This window comes from Phacochoerus africanus, chromosome 16 (genome assembly GCF_016906955.1).
Source record: "Phacochoerus africanus isolate WHEZ1 chromosome 16, ROS_Pafr_v1, whole genome shotgun sequence".
NCBI lineage: Eukaryota > Metazoa > Chordata > Mammalia > Artiodactyla > Suidae > Phacochoerus > Phacochoerus africanus.
This window is the reverse complement of record NC_062559.1, coordinates 35,055,175-35,070,295: the sequence shown is the minus strand read 5'-3', so window position 1 is coordinate 35,070,295 and position 15,121 is coordinate 35,055,175.

Genomic DNA, 15,121 nt, shown 5'->3' with positions numbered 1-15,121 from the left:
TGCTCTTCCCCTTCCCCTGCCAAAGCCACTCAAAGATCTTTCTAGAATCCTCAGCTTAGTAAGGACCTGGTGGAATTATGGGGGAAGAAGCCCCAAAATTGTGGTTGCTCCTGGGGTTTCTCATTCTTTACATATTTACAATGAGCCTCCAGAAAGTCATCAAAATTTCACTGAAATGTTCCTACCACTTTATTCTAGCAACTTCTACTCCAGGTAAGCAGATTTTAGGTGCCCTTTCTTCCTTAAAGCACTTGTCTCTCAAGATTTTGTGATGATGGTTTGTCTGCAACTCAAGTTCCCTAACAGATTTGAGAAAACTGTTGATCTTCAGTTTGAATAGCTTTTTCTTGTTGTAAGGGTGGGAGTGATGACTTTTGAAGCATGTGGGAGCTGAAACTGGAAGCTGTATGATTGAAAAAGAAACTTCTGAGAACATAAAACCTCAGCAAAATGATACATAGGGAAAATCATTTTTAAGAAGACATGGTTTTTGCAAATAGCTATTTGCAACCTAGATAATAGCTAAAGAAGTTATTTCTGTACAATACAAAGAAGGCTTGCTGATATGCAAGGTACAGATAGGCAGACCAATAGAGATGTGGTCAGTTCACAAAAAGCTAACCAAATGGCCAGTAAAATCATGAAAGTTAATAAATTGTTAAGGGAATTCAGACAAAAGTAACAAAACAAAATTTAACATAAAAAACCTTAGGTACTCGGATAAATTCTGGTAGAAATGCTAACTGCTACAACCTTCTTGGAAAGCAACCTTGAAGCAATCATTAAAATAAGTCAACAGGAATTCCCATCATGGCTCAGCAGAAATGAATCTAACTAGGATCCATGAGGAGGCAGGTTGGATCCCTGGCCTTACTTAGTTAAGGATCCAGCTTTGCTGTGAGCTATGTGCAGGCCAGTGGCTACAGCTCTGATTTGACCCCTAGCCTGGGAACTTCATGTGCCATGGGTGCACCCCTAAAAAGACAAAATAAAATGAAAGTCGGCAAACCCTTAGCCCTAGATAACTCAGTGTCTCATCTCTAGCTTATGCAAATAAAAGGAAATTAAGATAATTGACATGGTTGTTGATGACATATAACTGTTAACAAAGCGATTGCATGGTGCTAAAAAAAATGCTTAAACAATAATGAAAAGCCAAATTTTGCACTAATTTAAATGAACAAATGAAGTAGAGCTGTGCCAGTTGATTTGGAGGGATTGCCTGCAAGAAAGTATTTATGAATAAGAAAAGCAGAATGTAGAAAAATGTTTAATATAATTCTAATTTTAGAAAATAGTATAAAGCCCTATATACTTCTACACATAAAGATTTTGCCAAAGTGGAAGATTCATTTTATAGTATGATTTTATTATGGCAAAATAAGCAACTGAGCAAAGATAAGCTCTAAAATACCCTTCAGTATGCATGGAGATGCTTGTTTAGGGTTGAATAAGCAAGTTGAGATGTATAGAAAGATACACACAAGACATGGATTGGCTTGTGACAAGATGGATTAGAAGAAGGGGCATGGAGCATGTGATGAACTCTTTATCTTTGTACTTCTTTGCTACCTTCAAGCTTACAATAAAGGAGTAAATTGAAAAAAATCAAATATACAAGTTCTAAGTTTAAAAACACTGATGACTGCTATAAAGATTTTACTGAGTGTATCACGCTGGATTTGGTGAGGGTAACAGTCAGAAGTATTAAAGTAATAAGAGATTTAATACAGGAATTTAGTGTTTTGCATTGTGGGAGTAGCTGAGGGAATGACGGTCTATAAGGCTGTATTTGGAAGATCAGAGAAAGTTCCTAGGCACCTTAGCAAAGTCACTGAGTCAAATTGCTCATGATCTCCCTAGGAAAATATCACCTATTTCACTTTTTAACACTTAGTTCTTTGAATTACAATCTTGATCAGTCATCGTTCCAAGCTTCACCAAGATGACATGTCACATTCCAGCACAGTCTACCTTTTATTAACTTGGCACTCATACATGCCTTTTAAACTTTCAAATCAAGATAATAGTCACAGCAAGTGTTCAGCTAAAAGTTTTATCATATATTCTAGTGTAACTCTTGTAGATGATTATGTATATCTGACGTGCAAATATGTCATTTGTGTGTATACATATCAGCATAATAGTCCTTATTTCTGCATTGTGGTCACATGGACATAAACTGATGTTTTATCTTCCTCGTTTGTCCCCTCATGCCGTGTCCCCTTTGTTCTCAGCTGGTATCTCAATTATTTGTGGTTTTTCGCCCATTTGGTGACCTAGACATTCATTACAGAGTTGTTCTATATCATTAGTCATCATGATTATGTTGTTTTTTCCCATTCAATTTTGTCACAACAATAAGAAGTGTCATAGGGAATCTTCTGAATTCTGAGGGTATTGGTTATCCCTGCATGACAAATCACCATAAAACCTAGCAATTTAAAACAACACATCTTTATTATCTCATAGTTTCTGTAGATTAAGAATCTGGGAGAGTTTAGCTGAATGTTTTGCTCCAGGGTCTGTCACAAGTTGTAAGTGTTGACTGGAATATAGTTATTTCAAGGCTCAGTTGGCAAAGGATCCATTTCCAACCTCACGTGGTTGTTTTCAAGATTCAGTTTTTCTTGGACTGTAGGACTGAGGGCCTCAGTTACTTACTGACTGTTGGCCAGAGGCTTCTGTCAGTTCCTTGCCAAGCAAACATGGCAGCTTGCTTTCCCAAACTATGCAAGCTGAGAAGACAGTAGAGTCTAACAAGACAGAAGTCACAATATTTATAAAGAAATAGCAACACCTTCTGCAAGAAATTAATCCATTGCTGTATCCTATTGTTCAGAAGGCTGTCACTATGTTCAATCCAAACTTAAAAGAAGTGGGTTGCACAAGGGCATAAATATCAAGAGGTGGGGGGGGATTGTTATGACCATCTTAGAAGTCTGCCTATCACACTGGGCATGCTTCTTTATACCACTATTGTATATTTGCCAGCTGCACCAGTCCCTAAATTCTGGTAAAAGATGACATTTTTGGTCTGTTAATTCCATAGTATAAGGAATTTTAAGTGACCAAGTGGCAGAGTTCACTTCATGGCTCAGTGGTTAATGAACCTGATGAGTATCCATGAGGATGCAGGTTCAATCCCTGGCCTGGCTCAGTGGGTTAAGGATCTGGTATTGTCATGAGCTGTGGTGTACATCACAGACACAGCTCAGATCCTGCATTGCTGTGGTTGTGGCGTAGTCTGGTGGCTATAGCTCCAATTCAACCCCTAGTCTGGAAACCTCCATATGCCATGGCGCAGCCCTAAAAAGGTAATAATAAAGTGGCCAAGTGGCATTCTCAGCTTTTATTTTAATGGAGCCAATTGTATCTCCTTGTAGAATCATTATTTTATTGGAAACTAAGATCCCTGGACCAGCAGGAAACTTTCAAGCAGGGAAGACAAATTCAAATCCAGCTTAAGTCTAATGTAGAAGAACAAATCGCTGCCCCTTCCATGAAAGAAGTACAGTTAACCTGATGTCATACAGCTGTCTGTCCCCTGCCCTGCGCTGTGGAATATCATTTTACCAGGGGCTTGTGGTTTGTGTCTGCTGTTGGCAGGATGGGCACTCAGCATTGATATAGCCAGATGAACCTTGCTAAGTAGATGCCCTTGTTGCTGAGTATATCTACTACAGCTCTACATTTTAGAATAAGGACCATGACTATAGGGTGACTGGAGGGCCTCTCGGAGTTAGTTAAACAGCGTTAATCACCTGGCTCTCATAAGCCTGCTTTCTGAAAAGTAGGTCACTGTTTTATTTGGTGTCCCCCAAAAGTTGTTTTAGCTAGTGTCCAGTAACACCTAAGGTGTTTTGTTACTTCTTTGCTAAAGCACCAATACCCTGGTAAATGGCTTCAGATTCTTTTGGAAAAGTCTAAATGGGTAATTAGCATATACACTTTTGTCAGGGTAGCTGTATCCTTCCTCAAGGGAATCAAGCCTCCTCCTTATTAAAGGTGCTCTGAGTGTGCAAACTGCTCCAGTCTGAAAAGTAAATAAGGGCCATGATCACTGCAGTAATGCAAGTCAGGCCTCTATTTGCCAGTCCCAAAGGTTTGTGCTTATATAAATCAAGTAGATTTGATGTAGTAAGTCATTCATGTGTTTTAGGCCTAGGAATATAAAGTGGTGATGGTGAGCAGCAGAACGTAATAATTGCATTTCTATCTCCATAAGCCTTTAACACTGCCTTCTTCACTTTAACTGGGTCCCTGTGGTAGCCAAAAACGTAGTCATCCAAACAAGCTGTTACGGTTATTGTCAGTTGCTCAAAGTAGCACACCGAATCCAAAATCACTTGTTAGTGATTCATATAAATAAATCCAGCTCAACTGAACAGAATATTTCTTTCTCCCTGTTATAACGTCTGTAGAGTCCATTCCCAAAGACATTTCTCCAGTTTCCACTAATGGGAATTGTCAAAATATTGCAATGTTGTTGCTCTGTGTAGTATCTCTTCCAGAGTAAGACCTGATATTTTTTTTTTCAGGGCTTGAATCCAGGCTAAGTTATGGAATTAGAGGTGATGGAGTGGGTTGTTATGAGGATCAGCATTCTCCCACAAGGACAGATGTTCATTGATAAGGGAAGGTGGATATCCTCAGACAGAGGAGGTTCCTACTAGGTAGAATTGGTAGGTTCTGTGTCCTGAGCTTCATTGGAATCTATCCAAATATTTCTATCTCAGCCTTTAAGTTTCTCTTCTTTCTTAATCAGTGTCGTAGACATCGTGTAAGAAACCATGAGAAGTTATGAATTTGCTTTGCATTCTGATTCAGCCACTGGCAATATTAGATTTTGGATTTGGTTTTCAAAAAATTGAATTTGTAGCTAAAAGCAATAGTTAATTGTTTAGGGTAGTCCATAAACATTTCTAGTTCCTTAGTGGTTGACAGTTGGGATCTAGAGATGCCAGGGAGAGATGATGGGGCATAACATTTCTAGTTCTGGCTTGGTTGACCAGAAAAACAGGTAAAGGCCATTAGTTAAAGTAGGATTTCAAACTACCATGTTCTTTGTAAGAGCTGAACTGCAAAGAAATACCTTGATCCATTTTATTATCTTGCAATGGAACTATTTTTAAAATTATGCAATGTACAAAATGTTCCTATGTCTCAATGGTACATAAAAAGAACATAATTTCACAATGTCAAAATAAGAAATACAATGTATGTGTGAATTTATCTTCTCAACATGATCTTTCATATCTGTCAATTAGAAATCCTTGTAAATAGTATGCTGTGAATGTCAAAAAAAAGTAGGCAAAGATAGAGGCAATTTATGAAATTTAATCTAAGCCATTGACTTAATATAAGTCAAGGCATATTTTTTTATTTCCTTTTTTTCTTACTCTTTTTCTTGTCTTTCTGTTTAATTTGTAAATTCTGGGTCCACAGTCCTTATCTTTGTATTAGAGTTTTCTTGCCACAATAACTAATACATAAGCATAATTCATAAGCACACCCTGTAAAAAATGAATAAATGAATCATTTAATTAATTTATCACATGACAACTGCCCTATCTCAAAGTACTTGTGCTTAAAGCAATAAATTAGACTCAGGAGACCTAAGTCCTCAATTCTGTCACTTTAGCAGGTAACCCAATTGTCTTTGAGTCTCAGTTACATTATCTGAATGATCGTTTACTTCATCTTTTGCCTTTATAAAACTATATTCTCATGTATTTTCAGGAATGCCCTGCTTGATAGGGGAAGCAAAGTATCTTAATTATTTTCATATTCCCAATAATTAGTCTAGTACCAAGTATATTGTAGATGCTTCATGAATTGTGGTTGAAAGATAAGATAGTTTATCAATCATCAGGAGTGGAAAATAAGGTTAAGGTTTGGAAGGTGGGATCAAAACAGTATCTTGAGGATCTATAATATCCAAAATCAAGAAACTGAAGTTTGAAAACAAAAAAAACCCCATAAATCAGAGATGGAGTAAGTTTGGAATACCTCAATTCCAGCGAAGTAAGCCAGTCCTTGGGATCAAAATCCCCCCCCGCCAAAAACTTAAGAGTGATTTGCATCTAGCCTACTTAAAATTTTTTTTCCGAAGTAAATAAGCGTTCCTTTTTCTTTTTTTAATTACTCAAATAAATTTATCACATCTATAGTTCTCTAATGATCATCACAGTCCAATTTCACAGGATTTCCATCCCATAGCCCAAGCACATCCCCCCCCCAAACTGTCTCCTCTGAAGATCATAAGTTTTTCAGTGTCTGAGTCAGCATCTGTTCTGCAAAGAAGTTCAGTCTGTCCTTTTTTCAGATTCCACATGTCAGTGAAAGCATTTGATGCTGGTGTCTCATTGTCTGATTGACTTTATTTACTCAGCATGATAATTTCTAGGTCCATCCATTTTGCTAAAAGTGCTGGTATTTCATTCCTTTTAATGGCTGAGTAATATTCCATTGTGTATACATACCACATCTTCTTGATCCACTCCTCTTTCGATGGACATTTGGGTTGTTTCCATGTTTTGGCTATTGAAGAGAGTGCTGCAATGAACATCAGAGTACATGTGTCTTTGCGAGTCATGGTTTTCTCTGGATAGATGCCCAGGAGTGGGATTTCTGGATAAAATGGTAGTTATATTTTTAGTTTTCTAGCCTACTTAAAAATTTTTTAAAGATTGTGAGAAGTACTAGGTTTTGGGAGTGTAATATAGGTAGTAATTAGTTGGAGATTCACTGCTTCTGGGTTGTCCCATTTGTTTGGTGCTGGGGGTGAGGCAGAATGGAGTAGCAGTAGCATGTGAAAGATAGCTAATGAATTGCAAAAGGATGTTTTTCTTGAAACTTTTATTTTAAATATGTTCTTCAGAGTGAGAACCATTTTATGGTCAAAAATCTACATTGGTTTCCACCAACACCTCTTCAGATCATGTCCTCAGAAGGGTGCCTGTCTGAGGCCTAAGAATCTACCTGAAGCTCTGTTTGCCAAGTCATGACCCTGAGAAGAGGAAGGGAGGAAGGCAGACACAGGAAGAGCTGTGTTTTTAGTTGATCTGCCCAACAGAAACTTTTTTTTTCCCACTAATTTTGCATAAGAGTGCATTATGTCCTGGCCCTAATGTACCAAAAGCATATCCAAAAATCAATAATAACCCACCTTTGTAGATTCTGATGACATAAAGTACTCCAAGTTTTTCTATATAATATTCTTAATGTTTATCATAAAGTAAGTTCCATGAAGCTAATGCTGGAAAAGAAAATGAATCAGTTGAATTAACTTTATGCATAGCACCTACATTATAACTTGCTTGGTACTGAAGGTGAACTTATAAAGGATCCATGGAGAAAGAAGAAACTCACATGTAAGCATTGACCTACCACCATGAGATATTACCCCTGATCTTTGTAGGAAACATTTTATTTTTCTTTCCTTTTTTTTTTTTTTTTTTTTTTTGCCTTTTTAGGGCCTTATTTCTGGCGTGTGGAAGTTCCCAGGCTAGGGGTCAAATCCGAGCTAACGCTGCCGGCCTACACCACAGCTACAGCAATACTGGAATCCAAGCCACAACTGCGACCTACACCACAGTTGGCGGCAACACAAGATCCTTTAAGCTACCGAGCAAGGCCAGGGATCGAATGCCACATCTTCATGGATACTAGTTAGGTTCCTTTCCACTGAGCCACAATAGGAACTCCCAGTAGGAAACATTTTCTAATTTCCATACCTTAGAGACATATTAATTGAGTAAATGATTAAAAACATTTCTTAAAGAATTTATGCACTCCCTGAAAAATTAGTAGGGATAAAATTTTAGATGTTTTTGAGTATGTAATGTTTGGGAGACTTTCTGGGCAGGCTTGATTTGCAGATGTTTTTCTCTTGGGTTTTGTGTCTTTATCTAGTTTTCTTAGTCTTTATTTTAATTTAGAAGTTAGGACAGTTTCAAACCAGGAAAATATATCCAAATACTCTCAAATATGTAAGACAACTTGTGGTACATAAGACGGCAAAGATGCTTTAAAATGTATTTACTGAATTCCTGTTTCTTTTTAAAACCAGGTGTGCTTAAACTGGGAAAATCTGAATGCCCATAAGCCTAAGTTCCCACTTAATGAAGAGATCTCTTCTTTGTTCTCTCCTTGAATACTTTGCATGAATGAGGCAGGAAGAGGTGGGGTCATTTATTTCCTATCTGTTCTACCTGCATTGTTGGACAGCTGTAATTCCCAGAAACTTCCCCTTATTTCGAATGTAGTTCTTCCTGAAGATGTAGCTCTTTAGATTTCTCCTCGCCTCTCTTCTTTGAGCCTGAAGTACTTGGCATTATTTTCAAAACCGCTGATATTTTACTGGATCAAAACTGTTCTTTTTTTGTTTTTTCCCAGACTGCTGTCAAGCATTCTGTATACCATCTAAGTTCCTGGAGTTTCACACTCTGGTTTCTCTTCTTCTTGCCAGTCTTTAGTTTTGCAAACAGCCCCTTAAAAGACAGCCTAAGTGTGCATTCCAGCTCCACTCCATACTAGGTCCATGACTTTAGACAGTATTTAACCTCTCTCTATATATACCTCTCTAGAGCTATCACCTGTAAAGAATTCATTTATTTCACAAGTATTTATTGAACACCCACCATGAACCACACAATTTTTTGGTGATTGTGAAACATTAGTGACATAAACAAAGTACATTGCCCTCATTCTTATGATGGCTACTGCCACATGGTGAATGACACCAGTTATGTATGTATGTGTTTGTGTCTGAAGATGTCATCAAAAGTGGTCAAAATATATCAGACATACTCTCCATACTCTCACCAGTGCTAAATATATCAGGATTATTGCCTTCTTAAAATTGAATAAATTTTTTTTTTTTTTTGCTTTTTAGGGCTGTACTCGTGGCATATGGAAGTTCCCAAGCTAGGGGTCAAATCAGAGCTGCAGTTGCCAGCCACAACTACGTGGGATCCGAGCTGCATCTGTGACCTATGCCACAGCTCATGGAAATACTGTATCTCCAACCCCCTGAACAAGACCCAGGATTGAACCTGCATCCTCATGGATACCGGTTGGGTTCTTAACCTGCTGAACCACAGTGGGAACTCCCTAAATAGTACTTCTTGTAAAGTAGTATACAATTAAGTAGCTGTATTAATTATTGCTCTTGATAAGGCTAAGGTCAGCCTATACCCTCAGTTCCTCAGTTATTATTTTTTTAAAATAACACTGAGCATTGTCATTAGTAAGAACAAAACCTCATCAGTGTGTGGAATACAGAGGTACGGAGAGGACCCTGTGTGTACTTGCACATAGAATAAAGTTTCCTTTACCTTGCCTCTGCCTCGCTGCCAGCTCTGTGGTCTGCCTACTTTCCTACGAGACTCCTTCCCCCTCTCTCACAGCCCAATGGTGTGCTGAAGCCAGCTTGGACCAACTGATTGTTAAAATTTTGAGGATTTACAGGTTGGTTGAAAGCTACTGTTGGTAGCTTAAGAATGGCCATGAAGAGAGTATTTACAACACAGAAATCAGTAAACCATACACATCAAAACTTTTTTTTTTTTTTTTTGAGGCAGCTTACTAGCACCCACAGCTCCAATCCAACAACATTTAAAGGATCTTATTATTCTGTTTTTAGTTGCCAACTGAGCTTTGCTTGAATGTTTGCTAATAGTTAGGTTTTTGGCTGGTATATATTTAACTGCACCTTCTATCTAAGATATTTGAAATTCAAGACAGGAATTTTTTTTTTTTAAGATGAAGAAACTTTGAAAGCATCCAGGAAAAAAGCTCTGGTGGTGAGAGTGAGTTGCTAAGAACTTTTACAAGGACCGGAATCTTTGCTTTTTTCACTGATATATCTCAACCACCTAGAAGATTATACATATATGAATGTATGCTACATGTATGGTAGGTGTTCAGTAAATATTTGTTAAACAAATGAATGCTGTATGTGTAATAACTGAGGTCATGTAGCCAGTGCAGACTGGAGCTAGAATTCAAATATAGGCAATCTTTTAAGTTCCATATTTTTTTCCAAAATATAAAGAGTTAAAACAGTTTGTCTATGGTTTTTTCACATTTCATCCAAGGGCAATGCCCTGAGGGAAAGAGTCGAAGGCAGGTGACCTTACCGAATCTCCTTGTCACCTGGAACTTAGGATATACAGAGGATTAATATTACCCAAGAGGAGGAGACTGTATGTATTTAGTATTCCTAAAAGGATACTCCTGGCAAGGCTGCCTCTAGGGTATATGAAGCCCTGGGAAAATATCTTCCAGGGATGGGGGTTTTAGGGCCCTGCCTATATAATCTATTTGATTTAAACAATGTGCTGAAAAATTAATACCATGGGGTATAGTGATGTACTGATGAAAATTTAGAGTAATGAACAAAGAAGTGGTACTTAAGTATTTTTCTGACAGAGCACATAATGAGCACATCACCTCTGAGTATGGACCTCAAGGGCTCTAAGGTTATAATGTGCTTGGTTGATAGCCACAAATGTAAGACTTTCATAGATTGTACAAGAAAAGGTGAACAAGCAGTCTTGGTCCTGTTGAATTTACAGTTTGGAATTGTGTAGCATAAATGTAGAAGAGCACATATTCCAACTGTGTGTTCTTTTGAACTCCTCGGGCCATAATCACTTCATTTCTATGATGTGACCTCATTCAGTGTTGACCACATCTCTTTTCTGCTCCCCAACACCAGGGAACAATAGGCATGAGGCCATGGGTAGAACAAAAAGAGAGATCCTATTTTTGTGTAATGTTTTTCATTTGTCCAGTTCAGCTTAAGACTGACCTGGGAGGAGGGGGGCACATGATACCACCACATCAATCAGCTGCAATTGAGGACATTCATGGGAACAGCCCATTAGTGCTGCAAATCAGTGGTTGGAAAAATCCTTGGAAGAGACAGATGTGGCTACTTCCGGGTACTGACTGACCAGTGGTACAGAGCCTGCAGAAGCAGTAGGGTAACGGCATTGGATGGCAGCACTTGGGATCACAAGGTAAAGGAATGTCTACCACCACCTCCACCTCTCTTGGGTACTGAAACACATTGGTAGAACCACAGGACACAGGCAGGTAAGAGGTGGGCCCAAATGGGCAGCTCAAGCCCAAGCGTCAGAGGTGGACTCTGAGATCTATAGCTCTGTGCTTGTCCTGTGTCTGACATGAGTGAGAGTCTCAAAGGATGTGTGTAAGCACAATTCTGGTAGCCATATTTCATGAGGTCTAATGAAAGAAAAATGCTGCCCAGTGGAAACAACCCATTTATAACGCTGCTCTCCTGGAGCTGAGGCCTAGTCCTTGGTCTGTGGAACAATATCAAAAACCATGCATCTCAAGAGCTTCTCAGGGCTTCTGATCAACTCCATGTGTATGATAAAGGCTCAGGGATATCTCCAGAGAGAACAGTGGAAGCTGTGGTACATGTGGCACTCTGCCTACAGGGAACTACTGACTCCAGGCAGTCCCAGCCACTAGAGGGGACTTAGAAACTTCTATGAAAGGTATTTCTAACAAAGGGACCCAAATAGCATCTGGTCCTGGCCAAGGGCCTCTTGATGAGATAGTACTCTTGGGCTCAGCTAATCCCAGCCATCAGAGTGAGACAGCAAATTTTGAGTTAGGTGCTTTTAGTGACCAGGATGCATGTAGGACCAGGTGTGAGCTCAGGGTGCTCTGCCTGAATGGATTGTATAATACAGTCCCAGACCCTGGAGGAGGACTTAAAACATTTCGAAGAAGGGACTCCGAAGTAGAGTCATCAGAGGGACCTGTCCTAGGGCAGGGGCCCTACTTGGTAGGTCTGAGGGTAGAACTGTTCCCTGACTAATGGATCATTTATAAACTTAAAATCTCTGAGGCTTCCTGGGGAATGCCATGAAAGTGCTAAAACTCTCTAGGCTATTAAATGAAACTGTTTCCCAGTGAAACATTCCTTCCTCTCTATGAAGTAATACCACAAACTTCACTTTTGGAAATTTCTTTTTCATCTATCATTCTGGGCCAAAGGTTAAAGTTTCACATGGGAGAATAAGACTCAGGGAACTGCCTTTGATGTCCTAGGCATATCTCTATTCTGTCAAGTCTCTTGATTGTCTTATCCTTGAAATTACTAGTAAAGCGCAATGCTTGGTAAGACATCTGATTCATTTAAGTCTGATTTGCCAATCTGATCTTATATGTAACTCAGATAGTGCATAGGATTTGTTTTTGGGTATGAACCATGTACTTGGGGGCACATCTGTGGCTTCCTCTTCTGCTTAACTCAGAAGTTGACAGATAAGTTGAAAGTTACTGCTGTGGAAACTTTCTTTCAGTGAGGGGTAAAGGGAAGAGTAAGGAAGAGCTGTCTAGTTTTTTTAAATTCACTGTTTATATATATTGCAAAATGATCATCACAGTAAGCCTAGTTAACATCTGTCCATACAAAGTTACAAATTTTTTTCTTGTTAGGAGAATTTTAAGATTTATTCTTTTAGCAATTTTCAAATAGACAACCCAGTAAAATTAGCTATAATCATCATTGCTATACATTGCATCCCCATGACTTATTTTATAACTAGAAAATTGTACCTTTTGATTCACCTGTCCCCTGAGTCTGGCAATCACCAATCTGTTCTTTTATCCAAAAACTAAGGGTTATTTTTAGATTGCACATAAAAGTGAGATCACATGGTCTTTTTCTGTCTGACTTATTTCACTTAGCATAAGGCCCTCAAGTTGTTGCAAATGGCAAGACTTCATTATTTTTATGGCTGACTTAACATTACATTCTATAAACACATTTTCAGTATCCATTCTTCCATCAATGGACATTTAGGTTTCTTTCTTATCTTGGCTATTGTAAATAATGTAGTGAATATTGGAGTGCATATATATTTTTGAGTTAGTGTTTTTTTCCCCTTTCAGATAAATACCCAGAAGTGGAATTGCTAGATCATATGATAGTTCAATTTTTAATTTTTTTAGGAACCTCCATAGTATCTTCCATAGTGGCTGCCCCAAATTCTTGCCCACTAATGCACAAGGATTCCCTTTTATCCACATCCTTGCCAGCACTTCTTAATTCTTGTCCTTTTGGGAATAGCTATTTTAACAGGTGTGATATCTTACTGTGGATTTGATTTGCATTTTTTTGGTGATTAGTAATGTTGAACATCTTTTCATGTATTGTTGGCCATGGGTATGTCTTTGGAAAAATGTCTCTTTAGGTCCTCTGCCTATTTTTAAATTAGATTTTTTTTCTCTTGAATTGTATGACTTTATATATTTTGGATATTAACCTCTTAGCAAATACATGACTTGAGTTCTCTAATTCAGTAGTTTCCTTTTTCATTTTGTTGGTGGTTCCCTTTGCAGTGCAGAAGCTTTTTATTTTGATAGAGTCTCATATGTTTATCTTTGCTTTTGGTGTCAGACTCAAAAAATTAGTGGAAAGACTAATATTCTAGGAGTTTGATGGTGTCAGATTTTATGTTCAAGTTTTAAATCTATTTTGAGTTGATTTTTATGTATGATTTAGAGCTGTGTTAGTCCAGTTTCATTCTTTTACATGTGGTTGTCTAGTTTTCCCAGAACCATTTATTGAAAATGTCCTTTGCCTATTGTATATTCTTGAATCTTTTGTTGTAAATGATTTGACCATATTTACATGAATTTATTTCTGGGCTCTCTTATACTCTATCATTGATCAATGTATCTATTTTTTTAAAATTCGTACTGTTTTGATTACTGTATCTTTGTAATGTAGCTTGAAATCAGAGAATGTGATACTTCCAGCTTTGTTCTTCTTTCTCAAGATTGTTTTGGCTATTTGGGATATTATCTTTCTAGTTTTTAAATTCAGAATTCCTAGAGAAATATGCTGTTTCTACTTGCACAGCTACCTGGCAAGTAAATTTAGAAACACCTTGCAATAGCCTACCCTAAAGATAAAACACTCAACATTCAAAGCATGCGTCACCCTAACAAAAAAAAAAAAAAACACCTGTATACTTCTTCCATCTCAGCCCTTCCTCTGTAAAAAAGAATTATCACAACAAAGCCCAGATTTTTCCAAGTATTTTTGGTTTTGAGGCTATACATTTTGAGGACAAGTTATCAAACAGAGGTTATGATTTATATGAGTAAAATTCAACCAAAATTTCTGATTTTATGTGACATCACAGAAATCAAGATAATCATTTTTGGACACTGCAAACTTAGAATGACAGGATAGATTTTTGAATCTTCTAAGACAATTTATTAAGTAGGCTTAACTGATATGTAGTACCCATTTTTGAGAACCTACTTGGACCATAGTTATTAACCATTATAGTTAATGGTGTTTACTATAAATTTATTGAAAAATGACCATGTGTTAAGTGTTCCTCTAAGAACTTTATGTGGACTATCTCACTTGAGGTAAATAGTATTATTCCCACTTTGCAGATGAGGAAACTGAGGTATGGGGAAGTTAAATAGCTTGCATGGTTACATAGTTGGTAACTGCAACCAACCTTCAAGGTCAGAATGGATGTGGTACTCTAGATGTAATAGGTAGATAATTATAGAAGATTCTTCTCCAGCTCTTTATATCTACATACTAAGCTGAAGGAATGAATCCAAAATTCAAAAGGATTAAAAGAATGCAATTTGGCCATTCTCCTTGGCTGTTAATTTTAGACACATTAAACTAATTATAAATAGTACCTATATATTATTTTCAGGCATGGTACATTGTCCATTCCCAAGTTCATGCTACATTCAGAGGAGTGGCCTAGAAAGGAGATAGGATGGAGTGATAGGAAGGTGGTGTTTGGCATTGAGTTGATGAGTTTCATCTTTCTCATTTATGGGTCAGTCATATTTATTAATAAATACCTATATTATTGATTATGCCCAATGACATTTGGTACAAAATATGATGCCCTTCCCAACATTATCAATTTAAAAATAAAAGATAAAAAGTTGAGTGTAAAAAAAAGGTAAAGTTATGGATTTCTTTTGCCATATAAATCACCCTATTAAAGTGTGGTTGATGTGTAAAAACTGTATGTATTTAATGTATACAATTCATCAAGTTTTGGGATGAGTATACATCCATGAAACT